This window comes from Moschus berezovskii, chromosome 17 (assembly GCF_049115385.1).
Source record: "Moschus berezovskii isolate FMDL1 chromosome 17, NW_MosBer_1.0, whole genome shotgun sequence".
Taxonomy (NCBI): Eukaryota; Metazoa; Chordata; class Mammalia; order Artiodactyla; family Moschidae; genus Moschus; species Moschus berezovskii.
Genome location: NC_142476.1, coordinates 10,467,907 through 10,492,505, shown reverse-complemented (window position 1 = coordinate 10,492,505; position 24,599 = coordinate 10,467,907).

Sequence of the window (24,599 nt, the reverse complement as noted above, 5' to 3'; positions counted from 1 at the left end):
TAAATAAGCAATTTTTATAAAAGAAAATTCTTACATGATAACAATATTTGGATTAGGATTCAGACATACAAATTAAAATAAAAATGAAAACAATATTCTACTAAACTGGCAAAAATAAGAAATTAACACACTTATTGTTGATGAATAATGGGAATGGGGACCCTAATGTGTTGGTGGCTGGAAGGAGAGCATAGAAAAGTCATTCTGGAGATCAATCTAGCATCACTTAGTGAAATTAAGTACAGACATATTTATTGTTTAGCAATACTATGACAGGGTAAATAGCACAAATAAAGCCCTATGGTGTTCCAAAGGGGATATGTACAAGTATGTTTACTGAACGTTATTTGTGACGTAGAGATTTGGAGGCGAGGTGGTTTCCATCATTGTAGGGTGCCATGCTGTGTGCTCATTCATGTCCAACTCTTTTCGATCTCATGGACCATAACCCACCAGGCTCCCCTGTCTGTGGAATTCTCCAGGCAAGGGTAGATGGATGAAATATGGTGGGTGCCTACTGTGAACTACTGTCCAGAAATTAGAAGCAAAATATTAGATGCACATATAAAATAGAGTTGTGTTTTAAAGCCAGATTTCTCTATAAAAATGTTGGATGTGATGTAAGAACAAACATGGAATTTAATACATGCCCATAAAATATAAATACACACTTTGTCAGAATGTACCTAAATAAGATGTATATAATTATTTGTTGTTTTTAGTCACTAAATTGTGTCTGAATGTTTCTCAACCCCATGGACTGTAGCTCACCAGGCTCCTCTGTCCATGGGATATTCCAGCAAGAATACTGGAGTGGGTAGCCATTTCCTACTATAGGGGATCTTCCCAACCCAGGGATCAAACCCATGTCTCCTCCATTGGCAGGTGGATTTTTTACCACTGGGACACCAGGGAAACCCTGTATATACAATTAACACAAAATAAAGGTAGCCCATTTTAGTAGGAGAATAATCGAGTATAATAGAGGGGAATGGAAGGCAATAATTGAGATTAAATAATAGAGGAACCCTACAAATCCCAACAGTGATAAACTGACATAGCTGAAGTAAAAAATAAAATTAATCATTGAATATGTATCAAAATCTTTAATACAGAAATTTAAGAGTGTATCTTCATTCCATGGTTGCCTTCTTTTAATCTACACAACAGTATGACTTTTTAGATATAATCCTGCTGTATTAAGTTTTGTTCTATGTATTTTGTATCTTGATTGCTATTATGAATAGGATTTATGTTCATTATGCTACCTAACAATTTATTCTCTCAAGTATATTTTTAATCAAAATTATAATGAATTCCTTTATTAATCTTTAGAATGTTCATGTAATTTTCATGGTTTTTGCAGGCAAATAAGCTTTTCATCTGTAAGAAACGTTAACTTGTGTTATTTTCTTTGTAACTGAATTTTTTTGAAATGTCAGAGCTGTTTTGAGCAAGCCATCACCATCCTATTTGTTCTCATTTTTTATATTTATACAGTTATTTCTTTTCCTTATAACTGAATTGTTGGGACATAAAAGCCATTTTAAACAAAAGTGGTCATTTCTGCCAACAGTGTTTTGTTATTCTATTGTCAGTTTTACATATGATTTTGGCTTTAATGCATGACACTTAATTCTTTATCGTATTATGAAAGTTTCCCTATATTCATAGCTTATTCATAGGTTTTCTATTTGTATTATTTTCTTAACATTAATCTGATGTGATTAAAACCTAAGAAAATATAGGATCTATACATTTTTAATTAAAAAATTCCAAAATGATGACTATTATTACATAAAGTGGACTATTACAGAGCAGCTTCCAATCATGGATAAGATTGTGGGTTCCCTTAGCTTGACTAAGGAAATAGTGTATTTGTTTTCTATTACTGTTATAAATTATTTTTTAAAATGTGTTCAAATAGCACCTGTTTATTATTGCACATTTTCCAGGGGCCAGAAATCCAAAGATGGCAGCACTGGATCTGAATCCAGATGTTGGTCAGGGATGCAGTTCTTAATTGGGATTCTGGCTCTTCTAAGTTTACGGGTGGTTGGCAGAATTCGTTTGCATCCTGTTGCAGAATTAAGATCCCCATTTTCCTGTTAGCTGTTGTTCAGTGACCTTCTCAGCAACCAGAGGCTGTTCCTTGGCCCATGGCCCTGAAAGGCAGTTTGGAACATGAAAGTTTGCTCTCTTCCAGACCAGCCAGAGCATGTTTCTCTGACTTCCTCTTCTGTAACCACTTGAAGAAAACTTTATGGCCTTAAAAGATTCACATGGCTAGATCTGGCCTACTGAATTAATATCCCTATTTTATTTATTTGTGGCCACATTGTGATCCTTGAAGTATCTTAGTTTCCCAACCAGGTATCAAAACTGCATCTTTTTGGTAAAAACACAGAGACCTAACAACTGCACCGCCAAGGAATTCCTACCATCGCTTTAATTTCAACTAACTGTGGACTTTAATTACATCTGCAAAACTCCTTCACAGCAGTACTTAGCTAAACTTTTAACTGAATATCTGGCAGAAGGAATGTGAACAGAAAGGGCTGGGGATAGAATTATATCACAAAAGTCATGGCAGGACACAATATCCACTGAGTGAGGATCCTGTCATGTGTGAAATGTGCCCTTTATTTTTCTTGTAGAGAATTTTGTATATTCTTTGTTTCTGTGTCTGATTCTTTGTGACCCCATGGACTACAGTCCACCAGGCTCTGTCCATGGGATTTCTCAGGCAAGAATAATGCACTGGGTTGCCATTTCCTCCTCTAGGGGACCTTCCTGACCCAGGGATTGAACCTGTGTCTCCTACATTGGCTGGTGGGTTCTTTACCGCTGAGCCACCAGGGAAGCCTGACACAGAGACACTGCAAGATGTCACTTGACAAGGTAATTTTCAAAACTCTCATGACCAGTTCTTTCCAACATTTGTTCTGTAAGATGTTCTTTCCTCTATTTATTGTTGGTGATGATAACATTTGGCCCTTGTTTAGAATGGCCTTTGCCAGATTTCTTTAAAGTTCCCCTTACCATAATCTTTTCTCTAATTGAGTCACTCGTGAAGTCCCTCAGTCGTGTCCGACTCTTTGCAACCCCATAGACTGTAATCTACCAGGCTCCTCTGTACATGGGATTTTCCAGGCAAGAGTACTGGAGTGGATTGCCATTTCCTTCTCCAGGGGATCTTCCCAACCCAGGGCTTGAACCCAGGTCTCCCGCATTGTAGACAGACGCTTTACCGTCTGAACCACGAGGGAAGTCCTACATCCAGCCCATTATTAAGGGGAAGTAAATTAAACTGTATGCAGGTCAGGAAGCAACAGTTAGAACCAGTCATGGAACAACAGACTGGTTCCAAATAGGAAAAGGTGTACGTCAAGGTTGTATATTGTCACCTTGCTTATTTAACTTATATGCAGAGTACATCATGAGGAACGCTGGGCTGGAAGAAGCACAAGCTGGAATCAAGATTGCTGGGAGAAATATCAATAACCTCAGATATGCAGATGACACTACCCTTATGGCAGAAAGTGAAGAGGAACTCAAAAGCCTCTTGAGGAAAGTGAAAGAGGAGAGTGAAAAGGTTGGCTTGAAGCTCAACATTCAGAAAACAAAGATCATGGCATCTGGTCCCATCACTTCATGGGAAATAGATGGAAAAACAGTGGAAAGAGTGTCAGACTTTGTTTTTTTGGGCTCCAAAATCACTGCGGATGCTGACTGCAGCCATGAAATTAAAAGACGCTTGCTCCTTGGAAGGAAAGTTATGACCAACCTTGATAGTATATTGAAAAGCAGAGACATTACTTTGCCGACCAAGGTCCGTCTAGTCAAGGCAATGGTTTTTCCCGTGGTCATGTATGGATGTGAGAGTTGGACTGTGAAGAAAGCTGATCGCCGAAGAATCGATGCTTTTGAACTGTGGTGTTGGAGAAGACTCTTGAGAGTCCCTTATACTGCAAGGAGATCCAACCAGTCCATTCTAAAGGAGATCAATCCTGGATGTTCATTGGAGGGACTGATGCTAAAGCTGAAACTCCAATACTTTGGCCACCTCATGAGACGAGTTGACTCACTGGAAAAGACTCTGATGCTGGGAAAGGTTGGGGGCGGGAGGAGAAGGGGACGACGGAGAATGAGATGGCTGGATGGCATCACCGATTCTGTGGACATGAGTTTGAGTGTACTCCGGGAGTTGGTGATGGACAGGGAGGCCTGGCGTGCTGTGATTCATGGGGTCGCGGAGAGTCGACACGACTGAGCGACTGAACTGAACTGAACTGAAATTAAACTCTACCTGAGGATGAGTTGGGAAAGAAGGGATGTAGCTATACATGTATTATTTGTAATTCTCCTGCAAAGATCTGTCCTTTGTTTCTGTTTGCTTATTACCAACATGGACTCATGCATATTTATTTTATACTTAGGGTTCTAATTTTTTTATATTTATTTTGTCGTTCACATTTTCCCATCTCTGTCCACTGGGAGTTCTTTAAGACTGACTTCTGGGCAGAATGGCACTCTAGGGCTTAAGACTTCTGTAGTCTCACCTGAGGCCACATTCAGGAGGCCTCCATGCTTGGTTTAAGGCTGCTGTCAAAATCTTAGCACCTTGATGATTTTATCTTGAAATCTGTGTTCCCTACTTGAAATCTGATGGGACAATGATGCGCTGTGGGCTTGGAGACTTCACTCACACAGGGTCCCTCTCCCTGCCTCCTCTTCCTTGGGACACTATCCATGCCTATTCCCACATCCTTTGGATCCATGGGCATTACTTGGCTTTCCCCTTCTCCTAGGAGCCCAGAGATAACTAGATGGCCTACTTGCAGGTGAACTAGGATGCTTTGGCATGAGAAGGATGTGCATTCTGCCCTCACTCTCTGCCCAGGACTGAGAAGGAGAGAGTTCAAGTTGTGTACCTGTGCCCTGGATCTCTCAGTAGGGCATGACCATCTGAGTTGGTAGCACCTGCATCTCTGGTTGGCAGCCATTCAGAGACTGTGTCCTGGAAGTGTTGAGGCTCTAACTTATAGCCCAACCCCAGTCTAGGAAACCAGCTAGTCTGTCCCAGAGCAGAGGTTAAGATTCCTTGGGTTGTCTCTGCTGTAGGTCAGGACAATGGGCTCTTGGAAAAGGAAAAAGACTAACTCAAGTTTCTGTGTGTCCACCCGTAGCTGGGCTGCAGTCTGTCCATCTGGAGGCTGGAGGCTGGCAGGAATTGGAATACTTCAGCTTTTAGGCCATAGTCAAGCCAGTAGAGGGGCTCTCAAAATCTGTGAGAGTCTTATTGGCCCAGGAATAATTATGCTTCCTTAGACTGTATTCTCTTAGCAAGTTCCTTGTCTGGAATGGTATTTTTTCCTTTGTCCAACCTTCCTGATCTGGCTTCCATTTGTCTCTTCAGGCCTTCTGGAATTACCCTTGGGAGTGGCTGCTGCTGCTAAGTCACTTCAGTTGTGTCCGACTCTGTGTGACCCCATAGACGGAAGCCCACCAGGCTCCCCCGTCCCTGGGATTCTCCAGGCAAGAACACTGGAGTGGGTTACAAAACATAAATTGTGCAATTTTTGTAATTCTGCATACAAGTTGGATGATCTAATAAAAAAAGTGAAAGTCATTCAGTCTTGTTATTTGCCTTTAAACCCCTCATTACACAATGTAAAGAAGAAGAGTAAAATACATAGAAATGTTTAAAATTTAAAATTTTCTTTTTCTAGGACAATATTAAATAATGTCTTAAATTTATATTTATATGGTCCATAGAGAGTTGAACCATCAAGAAGGCTGAGTGCCAAAGAACTGATGCTTTTGAACTGTGGTGCTGGAGAAGACTCTTAAGAGTCCATTGGGCAGCAAGGAGATCAAACCAGTCAATCCTAAATGAAATTAACCCTGAATATTCACTAGAAGGACTGATGCTGAAGTTGAAGCTCCAATACTTTGGCCACCTGATGTAAAGAGCTGACTCATTGGAAAAGACCCTGATGCTGGGAAAGAGTGAGGGCTGGAAGAAAAGGGGGTGACAGAGGATGAGATGGTTAGACAGCATCACCAACTCAATGGACATGAGTTTGAGCAAACTCCAGGAGATAGTGAAGGATAGGGAAGCCTGGTGTGCTGCAGTCCATGGGGTCACAAAGAGTTCCAGACATGACTGAATGACTGAATAATAACAGCCACATACTATAGTCTCATATAGTCCTATATACAACAGTGATTTACCTCACAGTTCTGAAACCTGGGAAGTCCAAGATCAAGGCATTGGCAGATTTGGTGTCTAGTGAAAACCCCCTTCCTGGTTTAGATATAGTAGGCATTTCTTGTGTCTTCACATTGCAGAAGGAGGGAGAGCTTGCTCCTGTTTTTATAAGGCCACTAATCCCAGTCATGAGGTGTCCATCCACATGACCTAATCACCTTTCAAAGGCCCCACCTCCAATTACATCCAGGATTAAACTTCAACAGATGAATTTGGGGGAATGCAAATAGTCAGTCTGTAGCATCCTCCCAGTTAGGGAGAGAAACTTCAGAGGAAAGGAAAAATATATGTAATTTTTGTAATTTAAAAATATGGTTTTCATTTTTTGAACAAGATTTTCCAATGTTGAACATGGGCACCCACAATTTTGGGGGATCCACAAATCATGTGGTAGGCTCTGTATTGTTTTGAAATATTCCCATTCCTCCACCTTTATTATTATTTTTTCCTTTGGGTACTTTACATTCTGGCACTGCTATATCTCTTAACTTTTCTTGTTCACACCTTGCTACCGAGTAACATCTTTGTAGACAAACTTCTTTTCCTGCCATAATTTTTGGAGTTATGTTTTTGGTAGGCTTCTATTTTTAGGCTACAATTAATGAAGAGACATATCACTTAGCATTCAAATAGCTATATATAATAGGCTGTGTATTTAGAAATGCTTAAATAATGGAGGTTTCATTTTCTTAAATTGAACATAATATTCAGATTAGATGATCTGAGAGGTTCCATGGTATCGAGGCTCAAAAGTCAGCTTTTTTTGTGATTCTTTTTATCTCTTCATCCCTGTCTCTGGCACCCAATCATTCTTTTCTTTTTGTTTAAATTTTGATTGAAGTATAGTTGACTTATAATGTTGCATTTATTTCTGTCAAACAGCAAAGTGAAGCATTAATATATACGCACATCCACTTTTTTTAGATTTTTTCCCCTCATAGGTTATTACAGAGTATTGGGTAGAGTTCACTGTGCTAAAAAGTAGGTCTTTATTAGCATTCAATCATTATTAACAACATGCAAATCTTAAGAAAAAGGAGAATTTTCTTTTGACATTTCTCTCATTTTATCAGTAGTTTTCTCTTCAGGAGCCATAAGCTAGGGTTCTGCCTAAAGCCTAGCTGAAATGAGGCTGCAGAAATGCTTACCATTTTCAGCCTGACTGTGAAAGATAAGCTCTGACAGCAAGACAGTATGTTGGGGAGACACAGGGAAGAGGCAGAGGGCACGTGGGAACAGCACACATTGGTATATGTAATAGACTCAGTGGGGGCTCAGAGCATCTGAGGAGTCAGGGGTTCAGGAGTTGGAGACTAGACCCACCATGTGAAATGTCTGTTGCTTCTTCTCTCTTTCCATCCATGTTTTACCTCTTGGCATGCATTCTTGATTATTATTCTCAGAGTAGAGAAGCCCTTGTGTGATAATTAATAGAGCCAGAACAACCTTCTTCACTATCTAAATGTAGTTGCTTTTCTCTTTCTGACTTACTTCACTCTGTATAATAGGCTCTGGGTTCATCCACCTCATTAGAATTGATTCAAATGTGTTCCTTTTTATGGCTTTATACCACGACTTCTCTATCCATTCACCTGTTGATGGACATCTAGTTTGCTTCCATGTCCTAGCTATTGTAAATAGTGCTACAATGAACATTGGGGTATGCGTGTCTTTTTCAATTATGGTTTTCTCAAGATATGTGCCTGGTAGTGGGATTGTTGGGTTATATAGTAGCTTTATTCCTAGAATTTTTTTAAAGAAATATCCATATTGTTCTCCACAATGGAGATGCAGGCATAGAGAACAGATTTGTGGACACAGTTGGGGAAGAAGAGAGTGGGACAAATTGAGAGAGTAGCATTGAAATATATATAATACCATATATAAAATAGATAGCCATTGGGAATTTGATGTTTGATGCAGGAAGCTCAAACTCAATGCTCTGTGACAACCTAGAGAGGTGGGATGGGTAGGGAGGTAGGAAAGAGGATCAAGAGGGAGGGGACATATGCATATCTATGGCTGATTCATGTGAATATATGGTATAAACCAACACAATATTGTATAGCAATTATCCTATAATTAAATATATATAAATTTTTTAAAAGTTAAAAAAAAATAAATGTAGTTGTAGTATTTTTTTTTTTTGTCTCTAAACTTCTAAATGAGAATTCCATAGAAGATCTTTCACTCAGGGGATATCTGCAGGACTTGTAGCATTGATTATTGCTAGACTGCAGTATTATGAATGATTAGGCTGGAGAACATGCTTATCACTGTGGGTTCATGGGCCAGGGTGGCAAACTGTAGCAGAGAAACCAAAGAACGAAGTCTGCAACTTAATCAGAGGTGTTGGCAAGAGTGAGAATGTTTTTTCAAAAAGAATTTTAACACACTATTGATTGAACTTTGTGAGTTTTAGCTGTTAATTACTTTTTTAAGCATTAGAGTTTTAAGTACATTAAGTGAAAGTGAAGTACTCAGTCATGTCTGACTCTTTGCGACCCAATGGTCTGTAGCCTACCAGGCTCCTCAGTCCATGGGATTTTCCAGGCAAGAATATTGGAGTGGGTTGCCATTTCCTTCTCCAGGGGATCTTCCTGACCCAGGGATTGAACCCAGGTCTCCCGCATTGCAGGCAGACGCTTTACCCTCTGAGCCACCAGGGAAGCCCCATTCAGCCTTCTCTTTTATCTGTTTTAAATTATTATTTAAAACTATTATTATTTAAATTATCATTTATTATTATTTCTCATTTTCAATTAATCAGTCAGTTGTCTTACATGACAGCTTTTTTTAAAATTTATTTATTTTAATTGGAGGCTAATTACTTTACAATATTGTATTGGTTTTGCCATACATTGACATGAATCTGCTCCGGGTGTACATGTGTTCCCCATCTTGAACCCCCCTCCCACCTGCCTCCCCATCCCATCCCTCTGGGTCATCCCAGTGCACCAGCCCCGAGCATCGTGTATCATGCATCGAACCTGGACTGGCAATTCGTTTCACATATGATAATATACATGTTTCAATGCCATTCTTCCGAATCATCCCACCCTCGCCCTCTCCCACAGAGTCCAAAAGACTGTTCTATACATCTGTGTCTCTTTTGCTGTCTCATGTACAGGGATATCGTTACCATCTTTCTAAATTCCATATATATGTGTTAGTATACTGTAGTGATCTTTTTCTTTCTAGCTTACTTCACTCTGTATAATAGGCTCCAGTTTCATCCACCTCATTAGTACTGATTCAAATGTATTCTTTTTAATTGCTGAGTAATACTCCACTCCAGTGTTCTTGCCTGGAGAATCCCAGGGACAGGGGAGCCTGGTAGGCTGTCGTCTATGGGGTCACACAGAGTCGGACACGACTGAAGTGACTTAGCAGCAATACTCCACTGTGTAAATGTACCACAATTTCTTATCCATTCATCTGCAGATGGACATCTAGGTTGCTTTCATGTCCTGGCTCTTATAAACAGTGCTGCGATGAACATTGGAGTACATGTGTCTCGTTCAATTCTGGTTTCCTCGGTGTGTATGCCCAGCAGTGGGATTGCTGGGTCGTATGGCTCCGAGGCTGCCCGGCGTGGCCCCTTCGCGGCGCGCGTCCTTCAGGCCCAAATACGGATCCGTGTGCCCTAGACTGGAGGCGGCGGTGGTTTGAATCCCGGGTTTCCCTTGTTGTTCTGTCGCTAAGTCGTATCTGACTCTTTAGGACCCCACGAACTGCAGCACGCCAGGCGGTTTCCCTAGCTTTCTTAGATTTGTGGCCTATTTTCTCTCGCTGCACTGTGCGGCGCAGCTGTCCGGGGCCGGGGGCACTCCAGCCGCGGCCGGCCCGCCGTTGTAGAGGCGCGGCCGGAGCCTCCGGTAGCTGTGTGTTCTCAGTGAGGCAGGCCCCGAGGTAGCTTCCCGCTGAAGTGAATCAGTCTCCAAGGCTCAGTTGGAACAGGGCATCTTTACCGAGGTCAGAAGGAGGGGGCTCCGGGAACCTCACCGGGAAAAACCCCCTGCCTTCCACCCTCGGACCCGAACCCCATCCGAGCTCCAGGAAAGCAGCGGCAGAAACCCAGAAAAGGAGCGTGTTGCTCAGGGGAAGAGAGAAGGGAGCTGGGGACTGGGACGGAAGGCATGAGAAATGTGGCCGGTGTGGTGGGGTGCTGGGCGATTCTCCCCTCCCTTCATTCTCCACTACTCCTTTCCAGAAGCTGGTCAGCTTTGTAATCATGTCCGGCATCTGGAGTTGTGTTTTTCTGTTGTTCCTGTTCTTAGAAAAGTTGTTGCTTTTCTGTTGTTACTACTCTCAATCAAGAGTAGCAGTAGTTCCCGGAGGGTTTGCCAGGATTGTGTATTTTTGTCTCCTTTGACAGACGGGGAAAAAAACTTGAAGGGGGAATTGACTGGTGAAGAATCAGTAAGAGGCACATGGAAGTCCTGGCTTGTGCTTTCCACACGATCACACAGAAACATGTTTCCTTAAAAAAAAAAAAATCCTTTTGAGTAACAGCAAGTTAGAAGAAACAGTTTTGTTTTTTTTTTTTTAAATAACAACACCTAAGGTTAAGGCCTGGAGAAGGAAATGGTAACCCACTCCAGTATTCTTGCCTGGAGAATCCCATGGACAGAGAAGCCTGGTAGGCTACAGTCCACGGGGTCGCAAAGAGTCGGACACGACTGAGCGACTGAACGAACGGAACGGAACGGATGGCAGTTCTATTTCCAGTTTTTTAAGGAATCTCCACACTGTTCTCCATAGTGGCTGTATTAGTTTGCATTCCCACCAACAGTGTGAGAGGGTTCCCTTTTCTCCATACCCTCTCCAGCATTTATTGCTTGTAAACTTTTGGATAGCAGCCATTCGTACTGGTGTGAAATGGTACCTCATTGTGGTTTTGATTTGCATTTCTCTGATTATGAGTGATGTTGAGCATCTTTTCTTGTGTTTGTTAGCCATCTGTATGTCTTCTTTGGAGAACTGTCTGTTTAGTTCTTTGGCCCATTTTTTGATTGGGTCGTTTATTTTTCTGGAATTGAGCTGCAGGAGTTGCTTGTATATTTTGGGGATTAGTTCTGTGTCAGTTGCTTCATTTGCTATTATTTTCTCCCATTCTGAAGGCTGTCTTTTCACCTTGCTGATAGTTTCCTTTGCTGTGCAGAGCTTTTAATTTTAATTAAGTCCCTTTTGTTTATTTTTGCTTTTATTTCCAATATTCTGGGAGGTGGGTCATGGAGGATCCTGCTGTAATTTATGTCTGAGAGTGTTTTGCCTAAGTTCTCCTCTAGGAGTTTTATAGTTTCTGGTCTTACATTTAGACCTTTAATCCATTTTGAGTTTATTTTTGTGTATGGTGTTAGGGAGTGTTCTAATTCCATTCTTTTACAAGTGGTAGACCAGTTTTTCCAGCACCACTTGTTAAAGAGATTCTCTTTTCTCCACTGAATATTCTTGTCTCCTTTGTCAAAGATAAGGTGTCCATCGGGGCGTGGATTTATCTCTGGGCTTTCTATTTGTTCCATTGAAATATACTTCATGACAGATTTTTCACAGAGGATGCAAAAAATAAATTTTAGAGAGAACCTAATGCAAATATGTAATAAAGTTACATTCAGTCATTTATTTAAATACTGTGTAGCCCATATCCTTCTTATCACATCTTGAGCAAAACGTTCTCCATTACTTCATATTTCAAACTGCTTTCATCAGTCCTATAATGTGTTTTTTATTGTATTCCTTCCCTTTTCAAATGAGGAGAGGTCTGACCCTAATAGATTTGGTTAGGGTTATCTCTGCATGAGATAACTGCTCATGCCATCTTTGGTTACCGCTATCTCTGCATGACAGCATTTAAAATCTATTTCAGGTTTAAACCATTAGGAGAAGGCTCACAAAATAGCACACGTGGGGAGAGTGGGCTGGGACCCGTGGTAGGCAGCCCAGAGCAGGTGTTAGAGATGGAACGATAAGGAGCACATCTTCATAGGAGGGTCGGTGCGTGCCTTACCTGGAGGTGGGAGACCGTGAACCACATACCGAGGATGGAAGCCTGCTGGCAACCACGCCATGGAAGGAGGAAACCTGGTAGAAAGAACATGGACAGGATGGAGGCAGCCTGGCAGAGGCAGCAGAAGCCAAGCAGGTAAACAAGAGATTGGGGTGGGCGCAGGGAGTTTGAACTGTGTCTGGTGAGGAAGGTTGGCTGCATACAGTAGGACCGATTTTTTAATGTATGTTAAATGGGAGTTAGGTTTCTCATTTTCACAAAAGAGATTAAAATATGGAAACAGCTTGCTAGTCACCTAGAGCCAGACATCCTGGAGTGGGAAGTCAAGTGGAACTTAGTAAGCATCACTACAAACAAAGCTAATGGAGATGATGGAATTCAAGCAGAGCTATTTCAAATCCTAAAAGATGATGTTGTGAAAGAGCTGTACTCAATACGCCAACAAGTTTGGAAAACTCAGCAGTGGCCACAGGACTGGAAAAAGTCAGTTTTCAATCCAAACACAAAGAAGGGCAATGCCAAAGAATGTTTAAACTATTGCATAATTGCCCTCATTTCATATGCAAGAAAATTAATGCTCAGAATTCTTCAAACTAGCTTCAACAGTATATGAACCAAAAAATTCCAAATGTACAATTGAATTTAGAAAAGGGAGAGAAACCAGAGATCAAATTGCCAACATCCATTGGATCATAAAAAAAGCTAGAGAGTTCCAGAAAAACATCTACTTCTCTCATTGACTGTGCTCAAGCCTTTGACTGTGTAGATCACAACAAATTGGAAAATTCTTGAAGAGATGGGAATACAAGACCACCTGACCTACCTCCTGGGAAACCTGTATGCAGATCAACAAGCAACAGAACAAGATATGGACTGCTTCCAAATTGGGAAAGGAGTAAGTCTAGGCTGTATGTTGTTGGCCTATTTATCTTATATGCGGAGTATATCATGTGAAATGCTGGGCTGGATAAGCACAAGCTGGAATCAAGAATGTTGGGGGAAATATCAATAACCTCAGGTATGCAGATGATGCTATCCTTATGGCAGAAAGTGGAGAGGAACTAAAGAGCCTCTTGAAAGTGAAAGAGGAGAGTGAAAAAGCTGGCTTAAAACTCAACATTCAAAACACCAAGATCATGGCATCTGGTCTTATCACTTCATGCCAAATAGATGGGGAAACAGTGAGATAATTTATTTTCTCAATCTCCAACATCATTGTAAATGGTGACTGTATCCATGAAATTAAAAGATGCTTGCTCCTTTGAAGAAAAGCAATGACCAACCTAGACAGCATATTAGAAAGCAGAGACATTACTTTGCTGACAAAGGTTCATCTAGTCAAAGGTATGATCTTTCCCTAGTCATGTATGGATATGAGAGCTGGACAATAAAAAGTTTGAGAGCCAAAGAATTGATGCCTTTGAACCGTGGTGTTGGAGAAGACTCTTGAGAGTTCCTTGGACAGCAAGAAGGTCAAACCAGTCAATCCTAAAGAAAATCAATTCTGAATATTCATTGGAAGGACCGATGCTGAGGCTGAAGCTCCAATATTTTGGCCACCTGATGCAAAGAGTCGTCTCATTGGAAAAGACCCTGATGCTGGGCAAGATTGAAGGCAGGAAAATTAGGGGACAACAGAGGATGAGATGGCTGGATGGCATCACCGACTCGATGGGCATGAGTTTGAGCAGACTCTAGGAGGTGGTGAAGGACAGGAAGCTGGCATGGTGCAGTCCATGGGGTCACAGAGTCAGACACAACTGAGTGACTGAACAACAGCAACAAGTGGCACACTGCAATGATGGTTTCGATGTAAATATAAATGCGTGTGCCGTGTTCACGTAAACGCGTCTCTTTTATTTTAAAAGTCAACCAACCAGGTCATCTTTTCCTGACCACTTGTATAAAAGAACAGGACCTTCTCTTTGTATTTCTTACACAATTTCACTTTTTCTTTTGACATCACTTCAAGAACAAGAACATCATTTGCAAAATTTTGAGTAGGAATCAAGCTTAACTGTTTGGGTAAAGCCAAGAAGTTTAGAGTTCTAGAACAAAATGAGAGGGGGAGAGAGAGGGAGGGAGGAGTGAAAATGAGCTCAGGAATCATGCAGCACCTCAAGACATTGAGTTTTATTCTATGTGAAATTAACTATATGGAAGGGTCCTGAGCATAACTGTGATGAAGCTTACTTAAAAAGTATCATTCCTGCTACTATGTAGACAGTGATTTATCTCTGCCAGGGGAGGAAACATGGAATCGAATTCAAGGATGAGAGAGAACAGCTTGACCTGGGTCTGTGACGATGAAGTTATTGAGGTTAGGCAGCATTTCTTGGCTGACTTTTTATCGAATCTGTGAGAAAGAATCAGTCAGGGAAAATACCAAATTGTGTATCTTGGCTAGTGGGAGAATTGTGGTTTTACTGTGTTGTAGCCTGGTAGGCTGTAGTCCATGGGGTCGCTAAGGGTCGGACACAACTGAGCGACTTCACTTTCACTTTTCACTTTCACACATTGGAGAAGGAAATGACCACCCACTCCAGTGTTCTTGCCTGGAGAATCCCAGGGATGGGGGAGTTGGGTGGGCTTCCGTCTATGGGGTCATACAGAGTCGGACACGCCTGAAGTGACTTAGCAGCAGCAGCAGCAGACATTTTATAGAAGAGCAGATTTGAAGACAGAGAAATAAGTTTCTTAGTATATTTGAGTTTCTTGTTTTTAGATGATTATTGGAAATCCAAGTAAAGATGATAAACAGGGATTCTATAATTCATGGGAAGAGTAGAGATATAAAGTGGAAGTGAGTTGCTTAAAGAAGGTATTTAAAGCTTGTGTCCAATCACCTGTGCAGTAACAATAGAGGCAGTAAATAGGTCATTTTCAGGCTGAGTCCTGAGTTACTCCAACAGAAGTCTAGAAGATGGAAAAGAACAAGCAAGGTATTTGTGAAGCAGTGGACATGAGGAAGCAGCAAGAAAATGAGGGAGAATAATATTTTGCTAATTGAAAAAAGAAATATTTAAAGAAGTGGTGATGAATTAAGCAGTGTTGAAAATTCTAGTAAAATGAGAATTCAAGATGGATCATTTTGGGGGGAAATCTGCACATCATTTATGACATTTACCCAAATAGTTTTAGAGAAAAGTCTAGTTGGAAGTGATTTAAGAGAACAAAAGGGAAGAAAGTGGAACAGTAGTATAGATCCTATTCTAGATGATTCTTTAAAATTTAAATGAAGGATTGGTCTCAGCATAAGGGTATAGTGAAAAGTAGTGTAAAGTAAGTGAGGAAAGCTAAACAAGGATGTGGTCTAGGATACACACTAGCTCTAGCCTAGATCTGTGGGGAGTTCCGGAGGAAAAGTAGGGTCAGGGATTTATCTGACCTTGAGGTGAGGGATCACAATTTATGGCTCTTGTTAATCATTCACTGATGCATATGTGTTAGTCATTCACTGCGGTGAACCTGTGGGCTTTTTGAGGACACTTGCTCAATGATCTGCAAGATAATTAAGAGTAGGAAAGTTTCTTAACAGCCTATAGGCCATATAATTCCTTGGAGAATATGGAATGAACAGTCACAGTTAGAGTAGCAAAGGAGAATATTATTAGGGAAGAGCCTAGTACTAATATTCTCCAGGTTCTTTCCTAGTAATTTTCTCCTCTGTGGCTCCATCTATGTGCTTCTCAGTGGCTCAGATGGTAAAGAATCCACTTGCAATATGAGAGCCCTGGGTTCAATCCCTGGGTCAGGAAGATCCCCTGGGAACCCACGATGACTGAAGACACTCCTACCACTTGAGCAACCCCTAACTTTCAGAGCTACAGGCTACCTCTCAGGAGCTGGGACAAACACCACTCCTCTCTTTGGGTGAAGTTAATTCTTCAGTACACACTTACCCAACTTTATATCCCCTGTACACAGGCCAGTATTACATCAATAGGTAATATTTTAGAAATAAAGCTGTGTAAAGTCTTTTGACTTTGATTTGACCATAGGAGTGTTCATGGTAAGAAAAATAAGTGGAAATCTAGTTTGGAATGAGTATAATCTGGGGAATTCAAGCATTAATCTGGAATAGAGAAACTTGAGCTCTCTCATTTTACATATACATACTCTTCATGGCTGTTGATAAGTTTTACTACTGTTTAAAATTAGAAAATACATTTTCTTGGTACTTCAGTTCAGTTTAGTTCAGTTGCTCAGTCGTGTCCGACTCTCCGCGACCCCATGAATCACAGCACGCCAGGCCTCCCAGTCCATCACCAACTCCCGGAGTTCCCTCAAACTCATGTCCACAGAGTCGGTGATGCCATCCAGCCATCTCATTCTCGGTCGTCCCCTTCTCCTCCCTCCCCAACCCTTCCCAGCATCAGAGTCTTTTCCAGTGAGTCAACTCGTCGCATGAGGTGGCCAAAGTATTGGAGTTTCAGCTTTAGCATCAGTCCTTCCAATGAACACCCAGGATCGATCTCCCTTAGAATGGACTGGTTGGATCTCCTTGCGCTACAAGGGACTCTCAAGAGTCTTCCCCAACACCACAGTTCAAAAGCATCAATTCTTTGGCGATCAGCTTTCTTCACAGTCCAACTCTCACATCCACAAATGACCACAGGAAAAACCATAGCCTTGACTAGACGGACCTTGGTTGGCAAAGTAATGTCTCTGCTTTTTACTATATTATCAAGGTTGATCATAACTTTCCTTCCAAGGAGTAAGCGTCTTTTAATTTCATGGCTGCAGTCAGCATCTGCAGTGACTTTGGAGCCCCCAAAAATAAAGTCTGACACTGTTTCCACTGTTTTTCCATCTATTTCCCATGAAGTGATGGGACCAGATGCCGTGATCTTTGTTTTCTGAATGTTGAGCTTCAAGCCAACCTTTTCACTCTCCTCTTTCACTTTCATCAAGAGGCTTTTGAGTTCCTCGTCACCTCCTGCCATAAGGGTAGTGTCGTCTGCATATCTGAGATTATTGATATTTCTCCCAGCAATCTTGATTGCAGCTTGTGCTTCTTCCAGCCCAGCGTTCCTCATGATGTACTCTGCATATAAGTTAAATAAGCAAGGTGACAATATACAGCCTTGACGCACTCCCTTTCCTATTTGGAAACAGTCTGTTGTTCCATGAACAGTTCTGACTGTTGCTTCCTGACCTGCATACAGGTTTCTCAAGAGGCAGGTCAGGTGGTCTGGGATTCCCATCTCTTTCAGAATGTTCCACAGTTTATTGTGATCCACACAGTCAAAGGCTTTGGCATAGTCAATGAAGCAGAAAGAGATGTTTTTCTGGAACTCTCTTGCCTTCTCCATGATCCAGCGGATGTTGGCAATTTGATCTCTGGTGCCTCTGCCTTTTCTAAAACCTGCTTGAACATCTGGGAGTTCACGGTTCACATACTGCTGAAGCCTGGCTTGGAGAATGTCGAGCATGACTTTACTAGCGTGTGAGATGAGTGGAATTGTGCGGTAGTTTGAGCACTCTTTGGCACTGCCTTTCTTTGGGATTGGAATGAAGACTGACCTTTTCCAGTCCTGTGGCCACTGCTGAGTTTTCCAAATTTGCTTACATATTGAGTGCAGCACTTTCACAGCATCATCTTTCAAGATTTGAGATAGCTCAACTGGAATTCCATCACCACCACTAGCTTTGTTCCTAGTGATGCTTTCTAAGGCCCACTTGACTTCACATTCCAAGATGTATGGCTCTAGGTCAGTGATCACGTTATCGTGACTATCTTGGTCGTGAAGATCTTTTTTGTACAGTTCTTCTGTGTATTCTTGCCACCTCTTCTTAATATCTTCTGCTTCTGTTAGGTCCATACCATTCCTGTCCTTTATCGAGCCCATCTTTGCATGAAAAGTTCCCTTGGAATCTCTAATTTTCTTGAAGAGGTCTCTTGTTTTTCCTATTCTGTTGTTTTCCTCTATTTCTTTGCATTGATCGCTGAGGAAGGCTTTCTTATCTCTCCTTGCTATTCTTTGGAACTCTGCATTCAGATGCTTATATCTTTCCTTTTCTCCTTTGCTTTTCACGTCTCTTCTTTTCACAGCTATTTGTAAGGCCTCCTCAGACAGCCATTTTGCTTTTTTGCATTTCTTTTCCATGGGATGGTCTTGGTCCCTGTCTCCTGTACAATGTCACGAACCTCTGTCCAGAGTTCATCAGGCACTCTATCAATCAGATCTAGTCCCTTAAATCTATTCCTCACTTCCACTGTATAATCATAAGGGATTTGATTTAGGTCATATCTGAATGGTCTAGTGGTTTTCCCTACTTTCTTCAATTTAAGTCTGAATTTGGCAATAAGGAGTTCATGATCTGAGCCACAGTCAGCTCCTGGTCTTGTTTTTGCTAACTGTATAGAGCTTCTCCATCTTTGGCTGCAAAGAATATAATCAATCTGATTTCGGTGTTGACCATCGGGTGATGTCCATGTGTAGAGTCTTCTCTTGTGTTGTTGGAAGAGGGTGTTTGCTATGACCAGTGCATTCTCTTGACAAAACTCTATTAGCCTTTGTCCTGCTTCATTCCGTGCTCCAAGGCCAAATTTGCTTGTTACTCCAGGTGTTTCTTGACTTCCTACTTTTGCATTCCAGTCCCCTATAATGAAAAGGACATCTTTTTTGGGTGTTAGTTCTAAAAGGTCTTGTAGGTCTTCATAGAACTGTTTAACTTCGGCTTCTTCAGCGTTACTGGTTGGGGCATAGGCCTGGATTACTGTAATATTGAATGATTTGCCTTGGAAACGAACAGAAATCATTCTGTCGTTTTTAAGATTGCATCCAAGTACTGCATTTCGGACTCTTTTGTTGACCATGATGGCTACTCCATTTCTTCTAAGGGATTCCTGCCCACAGTAGTAGATATTATGGTCATCCGAGTTAAATTCACCCATTCCAGTCCATTTTAATTCACTGATTCCTAGAATGTCGACGTTCACTCTTGCCATCTCCTGTTTGACCACTTCCAATTTGCCTTGATTCATGGACCTAACATTCCAGGTTCCTATGCAATATTGCTCTTTACAGCACCGGACCTTGCTTCTATCACCAGTCACATCCACAACTGGGTATTGGTTTTGCTTTTGCTCCATCCCTTTATTCCTTCTAGAGTTATTTCTCCACTGAGCTCCAGTAGCATACTGGGCACCTACCGACGTGGGGAATTCCTCATTCAGTATCCTATCATTTTGCCCTTTGTTACTGTTCATGGGGTTCTCAAGGCAAGTATACTGAAGTGGTTTGCCATTCCCTTCTCCAGTGGACCACATTCGGCTGTGGTCCATGTGATCAGATCTGAGGCTTAAAAAACTGTAACTTGATGAGTACAACATCAAATTGCTTCAAAGAGATTATACTTAGTATTTACATGTGTGAGAGAGATGTTGACTTAAATGGATTAACTGAAAATTCAATCAGCTGGTCCACTGGATAAAACAACGAATAAGCCACTCCTTTTTGGTGAATTAGTAAATTACTAATTTACTAATTGTTTCAGAAAGACTGATACAATCTAATCTTTAAAAATAATCTTTTCTCTTGAGACACAAGGGAAGAGATGTAGTATAATTCCCCTACTCTAACAAAAATCTTAGTAAACTCCTGCTGCTGTGCTAAGTCGCTTCAGTCGTGTCCACCTCTGTGCGACCCCATAGACAACAGCCCACCAGGCTCCACCGTCCCTGGGATTCTCCAGGCAAGAACACTGGAGTGGGTTGCCATTTCCTTCTCCAGTGCGTGAAAGTGAAAAGTGAAAGTGAAGTTGCCCAGTCGTGTCCGACTAGTAGCGACCCCATGGACTGCGGCCCACCAGGCTCCTCTGTCCATGCGATTTTCTAGGCAAGAGTACTCGAGTGGCTTGTAGTAAACTCCTAGCCAGCACTAAACACAATCCCCAAAATTATACTAAATTTGAAATTCTGTGAACTGTCTACCCAATTTACTAGTAGTGTTTTATAATTCTGTCTCATTCCTTCATATGTTGTTCATCTATTAATTGGTTTCTTAAGTCATGATGTGTGTGTGTTAGTCATGTCTGCTCAGTTGTGTCCAACTCTTTTCAACTCCATTAACTGTAGACTGTCCATGGAATTCTCCAGTCAAAATACTGGAGTGGATTTCCATTTCCTACTCCATAATCAAGGTAGCTTGTCTAATAATTTATGGCCAGAAATATACTATAAAATACCTTAAAAAGATTGATTACAATGATTACAGTAATAGTTATAAACAGAATGAAAACTTTTGTCTTTTAACATAGAATTGTTATTTAATAAATATCATTTCTAGATGAATCTGTATTAAAATAAATTCTTATACTCTTGAATAAAAAAGCATGAATATAAGACCTTAAACTTTTTATTGATATAAAGATACATTCAGAAAATTATACCTATACTAAGTATGAAATTGGAAATACAAACAGAACAGGGCTTCCTAGGTGACACAACTGGTAAACAATCCACTTGCCAATGCAAGAGACCAAGAGACCAGAGTTCAATCCCTGAGTCAGGTAGATCTACTGGAGTAGGAAATGGCAACCCACTCTAGTATTCTTACCTGGAAAATCCCATGGGCAGAGGAGCCTGGTGAGCTATAGACCATGGAATCCCAAAGAGTCGGGCAGGACTGAGGACACACACACACACACACAGAGAACAAATCTGTTAAACCAGCTCCCAAATCCATAACAGAATTTGTCTCCTTAAATTTTCCTTTAGTAATCTTGTCCAGTACCACTCTGCCTCCCACCCAGCAAAGGAACTTACTAGTCTGACTTTTAACAAAATTTTATTATATAGCATGATTCTTAATTGCATCACTCAAGGAAAAATTCTATTATTGATTTTTCCAATAATAGCAAACTACCTCTGGTTTGTAAACCTTAATGTTTATAGATTGGTACCCAAGTTTCAACTGTTAGTCTGCAGACATGACTTATTTTTAGCTATCTTGTATCTGGATGCTCACCCAGTAACTTTACTTTCTGTCTGCAGTTTGGTCATGAGCCCACCAACCTTCTCTCTCTTACCTCTCCCTGTTTCTACAATCAGAATGATTTGAACATTTTCAGCAAATAGCCAGGGGAGGGTTATGTATTTAAGTATATCTATGGTTTTTCCTGTGGTCATGTATGGATGTGAGAGTTGGACTGTGAAGAAAGCTGATTGCCGAAGAATTGATGCTTTTGAACTGTGGTGCTGGAGAAGGCTCTTGAGAGTCCCTTGGACTGCAAGGAGATCCAACCAGTCCATTCTAAAGGAGATCAGTCCTGGGTGTTCATTGGAAGGACTGATGTTAAAGCTGAAACTCCAATACTTTGGCTACCTCATGCGACGAGTTGACTCACTGGAAAAGAGTCTGATGCTGGGTGGGATTGGGGGCAGGAGGAGACGGGGACGACAGAGAATGAAATGGCTGGATGGCATCACCGACTCTATGGACATGAGTTTGAGTGAACTCCAGGAGTTGGTGATGGACAGGGAGGCCTGGAGTGCTGTGATTCATGGGGTTGCAAAGAGCTGGACATGACTAAGCGACTGAACTGAACTGAACTGAAGGATATGAAATACTGTAGATAGAGATGAGACAAAAATTTTTCTTAACTATAAGAAGAAAAATCGGATGCTAGGTAGATGAGGAAAGTTGGCATCTACACACATCAGTGATACACTAGGCAGCAGAGACCTAGGGGGGAGTTGTCAGTATTCATTATAATACAATATTTAATGAGAGTAGTTAAGTTAATCATTCAAACTAATGTCCAATATATACATTTCATTAATGCAGACAAGTATAACTTATTTGTGGATAACATTAAACTGAATTTATTAACAGTTTTTTGTCAACTGACCTTAATAAATCTAAAGTTTATTAAGCAATTTTTATTGAAATATCATTTATTTACAGTGCTATATTAGTTTCAGGGATACAGCAGAGTGCTTCGGATATGTGCTGTGCTGTGCTTAGTCACTCAGTCATGTCTGACTCTTTGAAACCCCATGGACTGCAGTCCACCAGACTCCTCTATCCAAGGGAATTCTCCAAGCAAGAATACTGAAGTGGGTTTCCATTCCCTCCTCCAGATATATATATATATATATATATATATATGTATGTATGTATAAGTACATCTATGCCTGCTAAGTTGCTTCAGTTGTATCTGAGTGTTTGCAACCCTATGGACTGTAGCCCACCAGCCTCCTCTGTCCCTGGGATTCTCCAAGCAAGAATACTGGAGTGGGTTGCCATGCCCTCCTCCAGGGTATCTTCCTGACTCAGGGATCGAACCCACATTTCTGATATCTCCTGCATTGGCAGGTGGGTTCTTTATCACTAGCACCACCTGGGAAGCCCAAATATATCTATATCTACTTATATATATGTTTTCAGATTATTTTTCCTTATACTAAAAAGTATTGAGTATAGTTTCCTGTGCTATACAGTAGGTCCTTGTTGTTTTTTTTTTTTTTACAGATAATAGTATGTTTATGTTAATTCCAAACTTATATTTTATCCCTCCCTCCTTTCCTTTCCCTTTTGGTTACTCTGAGTGTGTTTTCTATGTCTGTTAGAGTATTTATATCTTGTATGTAAGTTCATTTGTATCACTTTTCATAGATTCCACATATAAACAATATCATGTGTCATTTGTCTTTGTCTTACTTCACATAGCTTGGTAATCTCTATGTCCATGCATATTCTAGAAAATGGCATTATTTCATTATGTTTTATGGCTGAGTAGTTTTCCATTGTGTATGTATACCACCTACCCTCCATCCCTTCATCTGTAGATGGACATTTAGGTTGCTTCCATGTCTTCAGTTCAGTTCAGTTGCTCAGTCGTGTCCGACTCTTTGCGACCCCATGAATCACAGCATGCCAGGCCTCCCTGTCCATCACCAACTCCTGGAGTTCACTCAAACTCATGTCCATCGAGTCGGTGATGCTTAGCTATTGTAAATAGTGCTGCAATGAACATTGGGGTGCTTGTATCTTTTTAGAATATGTTTTCTCTGGATGTATGCCCAGGAGTGGGATTGCAGGATTCCATAGTAGCTCCATTTTTAGGTTTTCAAGGAACTTCCATACTGTTCTCCATGGTGGTTGTACCAATTTACATTCTCACCAACAATGTAGGAACATTCTTTTTTTTCCCCACACCATCTCTAGCATTTATTATTTGTAGACATTTTGGTGATGGACTTTCTGAACAATGTGAAGTGATACTGTGGAATAATTTTGATTTGTGTTTCTCTAATTATTAGCAATAGTGAGCATCTTTTCATGTGCCTTTTCACCATCTGTGTGTCTTCTTTGGAAAAACATCTATATATATCTTATGCACATTTCTTGATTTTTTTTTTTTAAATTGAACTGTAGAAGCTGTTTCTACGTTTTGGAGATTAATTCCTTACAGTTTGTGTCATTTGCAAATATTGTCCTCCATTCTGTAGGTAGTCTTCTTGTTTTATGGTTTTTTTATGGTTTCCTTTGTTTTGCAAAGCTTTAAAGTTTAATTAGGTCTCATGTATATTTGCTTCTATTTCCCTTATTCTAGGAAGTGGATTGAAAAAAGATAGTGGTGTGATTTATGTCAAAGCGTGCTCTGCCTATGTTTGCCTCTAGGACTTTTATAGTATTCAGTTTTCCATTTTGGTGTTTATTCATTTTGAGTTTATTTTTGTGTGTGGTGCTAGAGAATGTTTTAATTTCACTCCTTTACATGTAGCTGCCAATGTTCTCAGCTCCACTTATTGAAGAGACTGTCTTTTTTCCATTGTATATTCTTGCCTCCTTTGTCATAGATTACGTGACCATAGGTTCATGGGTTTATTTCTGTTTTTTTATTGATTTGAATTATAGGATACCAGCTGGTGTCGGAGACTAGCTTAGTGGTCGTGTGAAGAAATCCCCACACCCTACCCCACCCACACTGGAAACTGAGCACTAGCATCACCTTACAGCATGCAATTTTAGTTTATTTTAAGAAATCCCTAGTTTCATCAATAGCTCATCATTTAACTTTTTTTTTTTTTTTAGTTTTTTCACTATGTTTACCCCATTGAATTAATATATAGTATCAGTATCAATCTCTTTTCTTAATCCAAGTTACAATAGCCAAACTGTTCATTCATGGGTATGCTTGAATCTTTTAATGCCTTTTGACTTTTCAGGAAATGTAAATGTTATCAATTGAATAATAATGCCACTAAACATATACAAAGTATATGTCCAGTCACTTAAACTAGCCTACTAAGGTTAACATGTATAAAACACAACATTGATTTCTTTTTCCTCCTGTATAAAT